General features: G+C 44.7%; 1 pseudogene; it reads left to right on the top strand.

The window, feature by feature from the left end:
• The first annotated feature begins 2,684 nt into the window (after nt 1-2,684).
• Nucleotides 2,685-2,782, top strand: LOC115944173 (U6 spliceosomal RNA; annotated as a pseudogene).
• The last annotated feature ends 6,425 nt before the right edge of the window (nt 2,783-9,207 follow it).

Here is a 9,207-nt window from a genome sequence, read left to right as displayed (position 1 = left end):
TTCCTCTTTCCTCCTCTCCCCCATGCAGCACTACACCATACCTCCAGCCCCTCCTGGCCATCATGCCTTGCTTCATCTGGTGAGCTATCTTCTCCCAAGACCATGTGTAGAACAGGCTGTGAGCTTAGGAAGGCAGGGCACTTGTATATGGTCATTTATAATTTGTGTTCACAATTCCTCATCACACCAATCATACTGCTTTATAGATGATAATGGTTCAACATGTGTGGATTATCCGGGGAAAAGCCTGCTTCATGCTGACTCTGCCAAAGGAGGGGTGAAGTCATAGTTACATAAGCAAAATGAAGTGGAAAATGAAGGCAATTATGTAGGTAATTCAAAAACAGGAAAAAAAGAAGCACTTTTTGGGGGGGGGGCGCTAAATTATGTGGATTTATCAGATGTGAGTTAAAAAAAATGTATAATTACCCAGACAATGGGCTGAGTGTTCCACTTAACTTTGAGTGGGTCAGAGAGAGCGTGAATCGGGCGCTTTGTGTGCCAGACTCGGCTTAGAGGAAAACTCATTGTCAGATTCTGGGAAACCCAAGTGGCTTCTCTGAGCTCTGGTTTTTCTCCGTGACAGAGCTGGGCCCAGCGATTGGCACAGCTGGTCTGAGTTACATCATCACCCTCCTGTTAAATGTCTCGTCTTGGTCCCTAACCCTCTGCACTCCACACTTTGGCATTCATTTTATACCCTGCTTTCTCTAACTGATACTTAGACTCTATGAGGTTACAAAGTCTGTGAGACTGAGATCCATCCCCTGCTTTCTTGGCTGAGCTGCCCACCTCCTCAAATCCTACAGTGGAGGATCAGGGCCAGGACAAGCATGGCATTGATGGATGGGGGCAGGGAATTGCTGCAGACCCGGTGTCCTGAGGCAGTGGTCCTCACCTGGCTGCTCATTACTGTCACTTACAGAGCCTCTGATGTGGTGGATCTGGGTTTGGCCCCAGAATCAGTATTTCATTAAAGGCCTCATGTGATCCAATGGGGGTCGTGAGATTCTGCAGTGGTTACAAATACACCTCTGCGGTGGGCTGTGGACACCTGGCTCCTCCATCTTACCAAGGCAGTAGCGGCTCACCATCAACGATGATGAAGCTGACAGAGACTCGTTATGAAATCTTCCTCAAGACCCAGGGGCCTTGGCCATGCCATGGAGGAAGCAGTATGGTGGCCAGGTCTTCCTGTCCTTAATAAAACATCGCTTTGGGTTGGTCCATGCTCTAGAGGAGAGATATATGGTAAATTTCCAGCATATATTGACTTTAAGTGTTATGGACAAAAATAGAAGATTGATTTTTTGAATCAACCTTTAAAAAAACTCCTTTTTAAAGTAGCGAGTCATGAGATGAGCACAGTCTTGTGAGAGCCGGAAATTTAGAAGCAAACTGTAGAGCATCATTGGTTCCAGGCTGACTGGCTGGCATGCACCCGCATGGGCTATTTTGGGCGTGAACTGGTCTTGGAGATGCTATCAAAATATGGTGTTGGGCCTCATCCAATACTAGCACTTCCATTTGGTTATTAAGCAGAAGCCCCAGAAAGGGCAAGGCTTGAAATAGGCAAAAACTTGCAAGGTTTGAGATTCTTTTCAAACTTCCCATGGCCAGCCAGCCTTGGAATCATCAAGCATCAGAATCTGGTGAATCAGCATTTGAAGATGGATCCAGGCTTGATTTGGAGATTTTGACTCAGCCATCAGTGAAATTCAGCGTTTTCTCTTGAAGCTTTTGGTGACCTTTGGCTTCATTCAAGCTCAAACACCAAAGGCAAAGGGAGAGGGGATGGATTCACAAACTCCTGAGTGAAGATCGTACATCTGAGATGCTGAGATCCATTCATCCAAGGTAGAACCAAATGACATCTCCTTTGCCCCTGGGTCTTCCTCTCCCATAACTGAGGCAGGAGGGGTGGAGGCGGGAGCAGAGGCCCTCAGAGAAGGGTCAATGATAGCTAGGAGCCACACACAGACCCCATCAAAGCCCCCCCAGGCAGCAGGCTCCATGCCAAGAGCTCCACAGAGCTCAGAACGGTCCCCAGTCCTGTGTCTGCTGACACATTCCCATAAATCTCTAGTTGAGACTTGGAGGTACTGTGCAGCTGACGCTAAGTGCTTTCTGCTCTGAGAACAATTATGTACTTCTGAATAACACTCAACACACCTTTTGAATGTGAAAATGGGTTAGATCAAAACATCAGAGTGTACCTGCATCCCTGATGATCCTTTTTAATGTAGCTGTGGTTTCTGACATTAAGGAGAAATGTGAATTTAGCTGTGTGCTTTTATGTCTCTAGCCTGTGACTTGCTCATTCAGGCTGTAGATACTCGTAAACAGGGAAACAACAGAAGAACATCAAATATTAATTCTGTATCAGTATTAAAGTATAATAAGCGGTAGTAAGCATGTGTTAAGCTGTCAGGAGGCATGCTGGACTGTATGTGTAAGTTGGGGCGGGATTCTTCAGTATCCTGTGGACCAAGAGCCTCACTAAGGATGGTATTTAGTCTCTTTGAGGCCTTTACTTTGGTGTCGAGATGTTTTCCTCAGGCTTTTCTATATGAATGATTTCCTCTTCTACTCCTTCGTAAATATCTTTATTGCTGTTGCTTTTTAATTACAAAAAATCTATGTGTTTATCTTTAAGGTTTAAGTGATGTAGAAATGAGTAATAGGTGCTCACTTCGGCACATATAAAATTGGAACGATACAGAGAAGATGAGCATGGATGTGCAAGGATGACACACACGTTTGTGAAGCCTTCTATATTTAAAGAAAAAGAAATGAATAATTAGAAATTCGCATGGGTTTGGGCGCCTGGGTGGCTCAGTTGGTTAAGCAACTGCCTTCAGCTCAGGTCATGATCCTGGAGTCCCGGGATCGAGTCCCATATCGGGCTCCTTGCTCAGCAGGGGGTCTGCTTCTCCCTCGCTCTCTCTCTCTCATTCTCTCTCTCAAATAAAATAAAAATAAAAATCTTTAAAAAAAAAAAAAGAAATTCGCATGGGTTTATTTCTTATTTGTAATTTAAATTAACCTATGCAGATATCTTTATGTACATAATATTTATTATTAAATTTAATTTTAATTTTATCATACCAAAGGTATTATTTTATATCTCTGGCTTTTTTCACCTAATAGTGCATATTTAACAACTTTCTATGAATGTATATTATTTTTAATAGAAAAACTATATTACAAAAGATTAGGTAAAAACACATTACAATATTCATTGGGCAGCCATTAAAATGTGAATTGTCCCAGATTTCAAGATATACTACAAAGCTCTAGTGATCAAAATAGTATGGCACTGGCCCAGAAACAGACACATAGATCAATGGAACAGAACAGAAAATCCAGAAATAAACCTGATTATATGGTCAATTAATCTTTGACAAAGGAGGCAAGAATACTCAGTGGGACAAAGGATGGTCTCTTCAATAAATGGTGTTGGGAAAACTGGACAGCTACATGAAGAAGAATGAAACTGGACCACTTCCTTACACCATACACAAAAATAAATTCAAAATGGATTAAAGACCTAAATGTGAGACATGAAACCATAAAATCCTAGAGGAAAGCACAAGCGGTAACTTCTCTGACACTGGCCATAGCAACATTTTTCTAGATAGGTCTCCTGAGGCAAGGGAAACGAAAGCAGAAATAAACTATTGAGACTATATCAAAATAAAAAGGTTCTGCACAGCAAAGGAAATAATCAACAATCCTTAAAGACAATCTACTAAATGGAAAGAGATATTTGCCAATGGCATATCTGATAAAGGGTAAGTAATCAAAATGTATGAAACCCAAGTAATCCAATTAAAAATGGGCAGAGGACACGAACAGACATTTCTCCAAAGAAGACATACAGATGGCCAACAGACACATGAAAAGATGCTCATCATCACTCATCATCAGGGAAATGCAAATCAAAATAATTAGATGTCACTTCACACCCGTCAGAATGGCTAAAAATCAACACCGCAAGAACCACCAAGTGTTGGCGAGGATGTGGAGAAAAAAAACGCTTGTGCAGTGTTGGTGGGAATGCAAACTGGTGCAGCCACTACTGAAAACAGTATGGAGGTTCTTCAAAAAATTAAAAATAGAACTCCTATATGACTCAGTAATTCCATGATTGTGTATTTACCCAAAGAATATGAAAACACTAATTTGAAAAGATATATGCACCCCTATGTTTATTGCAGCATTATTTACAATTGCCAAATTATGGAAGCAGCTCAAGTGTCCATTGATAGATGAATGCATAAAGAAGATGTGATACACACACACACACACACACTGGAATATTTTATAGCCATAAAAATGCAGTCTTGGCATTTGCAACAACGTGGATGGATGGACCTAGAGGTTATAATGCTTAGTGAAATAAGTCAGTCAGAGAAAGACAAATACCATATAATTTCACTCATATGTGGAATTTAGGAAACAAAACACATGAACAGAGAAAAAAAGAGACAAAAAAATCAGACTGTTAACTCTAGAGAACAACCTGAAGGTCACCAGAGGGGTGATAGGTGGGGGATGGGTGAAATAGGTGAAGGGGATTGAGTACACTTAATTCGGTGGGAACTGAGTAATGTATAGAATTATTGAATTACTGTATTGTACACCTGAGACTAATATAATACTGTATGTTAATTATACTGGAATTAAAATTTTTGATACAGTGAGTTGTCAAGATTATATGATTACATGGAAATACGATAGTCAATAAATGAAATGTGATATACAGTTATTCATAAACCAAATATCCAACTGGAGTTTTCAAACAAAATATGTTTCTTGTCTTGTTTAAGATGGATTTGTCTTGGGGCCCTGGGTGGCTCAGTCGGTTAAGCGGCCAACTCTTGATTTTGGCTCAGGTCATGATCTCGGGGTCATTGGATTGAGCCCCACGTTGGGCTCTATGCTGGGCATGGAGCCTGCTTAAGATTCTCTCTCTCTCCTTCTGCCCCTCCCCACCCCCTGCTCACATGCATTCCCTCTCTCAACAAAATTATAAATAATAATAATAATTTAGAAAAAAATAAGACGGATTTGTCTTGATTTAAAAAAAATGAAATTGCTTCACTGGGAGAGAGTCTCTTGGCCATCTTCACAATGGGCTATCCATGTGGATTTTGTTTCTCGCAATGAGCCAGGTATGATTTTAAGGGCAATCCCTTCCCCACCTTGACCTTAGTAGGCTGTTCCCCAGCAGCCTCACCCAACTGAATGACAGTGGTGAGATGGGCAGAGCATGGGTTTCATCCTTTCATGACCTTGTTTCTACCTTTCAGCTCTTTAGAACCTCTTTGGGGAAACTAGTTTTAACTCCAAATGCACTTTCTTTCTGGATAAATGTGAACTAAACAATTTCAGGGAATAAAATGTTTGACAGTGAACAGATTGCATATAAGGGATTTAAAAATTTATTTGGGATGTTAAATTACAAACAGAAACAATTTGAAACAATTTGATTCTCCTACAAATGCAAGGAGTGTGTCTTCCATAAAATAACTGGTATTCTTATTTGTTAAACGTGTTCTAAAATGAAATCTCAGTTTCCACCTTCCACCCCACTTGTCAATCCCTAAATTGGTAAACTGAGCTACTACGTATACAGTTGCTTAAGCCAAAGATCTAGGTGATATTCTTGTAGAGGGTAGCTTCTGCCATAGCAACAATTAATCCTGGAATCTCTGTAGCTCACAGTGAGAAACATTGACTTCTTGCTCATGGGTCTGTTTCGTCTTAGACTCAGTTAGGCCTAGTTGGGGTCTACATGTATTCCCATCCAGGACCCAGGCTGTCAGAGAAGTCACTCCCTGGATATGCCTGATTTACAGTGTAGAGTACAAGCTCAGGAAGGACAGCAGAAATAAGTGGTACCTCCTAAACACTCTGCTATATCTGGCACACTTCCATATAGATCTTTTTTTTTTTTTTAAAGATTTATTTATTTATTTGAGAGAGCGAGAATGAGAGAGAGAGAGTACATGAGAGGGGGGAGGGTTAGAGGGAGAAGCAGGCTCCTCGCCGAGCAGGGAGCCCGATGCGGGACTCGATCCAGGGACTCCAGGATCACGACCTGAGCCGAAGGCAGTCGCTTAACCAACTGAGCCACCCAGGCGCCCCTCCATATAGATCTTGTGGGTCAAAGGAAGCCATGTAGCCAAGTCCAAAGTGAATGGGGAGAGACTTGTACTCTCCCTGCAGGGTGACCAGGCTCTGGTGGGATGGATTAACTGAAGATAAATGATTCAGGCGACCACAGCCCTGGTCTCATTCAAGTCCTGTTGCCTGTCTGTCCAGAGCATAGCCTACACCTGCTCTCTTCTCTCCCCCTCCACCACTGCCCTCCAGAGCAAGCCACCATATTCTCTCCCTCTCTCTCTGTTTCCACTCTTCACCTGACCTCCCACAGTCCATTCCACATACAGCAGCTTGAGTGATCTAAAAACAACCCAACAAAATGCAGAACAGGCCACGATACTCCCTTGCTTAATGCCACCCTTTGGCTTCTCACAAAAACCCATGATCCCGCTCCAGATTATAAAGCCTGATGAGATCTGGTTTCTGCCCCTCCCCTGACGTCACCTTGGGTAGTTCGCCTCTTCTACATGGCCTCCTTCCTTCATTTCCCCAGTGTACATACTTATTCTTGCCTTGGGGTCTTCATACCAGCTGCTCCCTCGGCCAGGAGCATATTCCTCCTGGTCTCAAAGATCTAGATGATATTCTTGTAGAGGGTAGCTTCTGCCATAGCAACAAATAATCCTGGAATCTCTGTAGCTCACAGTGAGAAGCATTTACTTCTTGCTGATCTTTATAGAGAAGCTTCCGTCGGACCCTGGTCTAGCACATTCCCTGTGTGGCACTCACAGCAGCTTGATAGCTTGTCTGTTTTCCTGGTTGATTGTTTGTTGTCTGCTTGTCCTCTCCCACGATGCCAGCTTAAGAGTGCTGGGCCTTTGGCGTCCCCTGTTCCTAGGAGTCTTCCTGCAACGTCCCAGGACTTGGTGAATATTCTGAATGAATTTTAAAGTCTCCTAATGGAGTTCATGGCACAATATTTTCTCCTACTCTTAATGTACTTTTTAAAAAAGTGCACTGTTGTGGGTGAATCAGTGTGAGTAGGGAGTAGAGTATCAGTTCAGCGTTTGCCTCACTGTGGTATTAAAAGCCGGGTCAAATGATAGGATGAGAAAAAAACCCACAGGAAAGAAAGACCTAGCTAGCACCTTCCATGAGGAGGGGCCGTGCCGTGTGGTGGAATCAACAAGATGCATGGGGTGAGACCCAGGGAGAGTGGGGGTGATTCCAGTCCTATTTCTTCCCAGATATGTGTCTCTGGCTACGTTATTTTATTCTCTTTAACTTAATCCTTGGGAGCCTTATGAGGGAGGTATTTTATATACATGTACATATGTACGTGTGTATATATCTAAATATATATTTCATAAAGAAGGGAGTTGAGTGTGAGAGAATATATGTAACTGGTGTGGTGTCTGGCCCAACAGAGATGTTCAGTAAATGCTGGCCCCCTAGGAAAACAATTTTAAGTTCTGCTGTAAGATGCCTTTATAAACATGTGATGTATTAGAATTCTAAAACTCTACAATCAGAAATAAAAACCAGGTAATTTCTGAAATTCTAAAAATGCTTCTCTGTGGAGGGCTTCCCCTCAGGGAATCTGTCATTGTAACACCATGTATTACATTATACTGTGATTACACTATAATGCAGCCCCTTGGCCGGCCACCGAGGAGCAGGCCCTCCCTATCTCGTTACTTACGGGGTCGCCTTGTGCTGCCTCTGAGCGAGGCCAATGGGGCAGAACCTGTCCTGTTATCTGTGTTCCGTTCCTGGAGTGCTGGTGAATCGGTGTTAGGACTTGGCCAGACCCGCCAGGCCGGCTCCGTGGCCCTACACTGGAATTCTTACTGGCTTCCAGAACTCCTTCCCACGGGGTCTCATTATATTGATTTAAAGCCATATATGTGATTATTGAAAAGAAAAGCAAATGTTTACAGATATTCAAGCAATGTCTGTGGGTAACAATTAGCAATTTCTGTCTCAAGTTCAAAAAAATCTTAATTTCCCCCCCTCAGGCCCCTTGAAGTCAATAACATAACCCATACTTTCCTTGCTGTTTACAGTTAATTAGCCTGACTTCATGAAGGACTCACAGTCATTTTGGAGGCATGATTGCAGGCGTTTTAGAAATGGGAAAACAGAGACTCAGAGCAGTTGACAAAGCTGCCCAGGGGACACAGCTTTCAAGTGGCTGGAAGTGCGAGTCCCGGGACTTGAGACCGCCGTGGATACTCTGACGCCGGTCATCTGTATCAGTTACCTGTGGTTGCTGTCACAAAGCACCGCAAATTTAGTAGCTCACCAACAGGAATGTACGATCTTACCGTTCTGAGAGGTCAGCGGGGCCGTGTCCTTCTGCAGGCTCCAGGGCAGATTCGGTGTCTTGTCTTCTCCCCGTCTAGAGCCCATCCCTTGGCTCCGGGGTGCTTCCTCGGGCTACCCCCCCGGCTCCGTTCCTCGCTGCAACTGCGTTTCCCGTAATCACACCTCCCTCAGGCTCTGCGAGCCTCCCGCACTCTGGAGGACCCCCCGTGTTCCACTGAGGCGCCCAGGCGATTCGGGATGACCTCCCTGTTTTAAGGCCAGTTGATCATCAGCATTAATTCCATCCACGAGCTCAGTTCCCCTTTGCCAGGTCACCCACCATATTCACAGCCCCCAAGGATTAGGAGGTGAACGTCTAGGGGGCCCACTGTGCGCGCCACGTCTGTCTGTGGCACTTCTGGCGGGTGCTGAGCCGAGGCAGGAAGGGGACACCCTGCCGCCCACCAGCGCGGGGAGGCGGTTTCCGGCGCACTGGAACAGGGGCAGAGGCTTCGCCTGTAGTCCTCGGGACACAGGCGCCCCTTCCCGTGAGCTGCATGCGCGTGCTCGTGAGGAGCCGTCTCCGGGCGTCCCTCCCCCGTCTGCACGGTGGGCTCAGCCACGTGCCTCCTTGCCCTGCTGACTGGGCCCCCGGGAGGTCTCGTCCCTAAGGCCCCGTGCAGGTAGTGAGCTCCTGAGAGGGCTGGCTGCATGAACATGCTTGCAGCAGCCTCGGCGAGGCTCTAGGCCTGTGAGGGCCTGTGGGTCAGTTCGCAACGGCCACGCACG

The sequence above is a fragment of the Leptonychotes weddellii genome, chromosome 7 (assembly GCF_054177405.1).
Source record: "Leptonychotes weddellii isolate Sample4059 chromosome 7, ASM5417740v2, whole genome shotgun sequence".
In the NCBI taxonomy this organism is placed as follows: Eukaryota; Metazoa; Chordata; class Mammalia; order Carnivora; family Phocidae; genus Leptonychotes; species Leptonychotes weddellii.
This window is presented reverse-complemented; position numbering and strand designations above follow the sequence as displayed.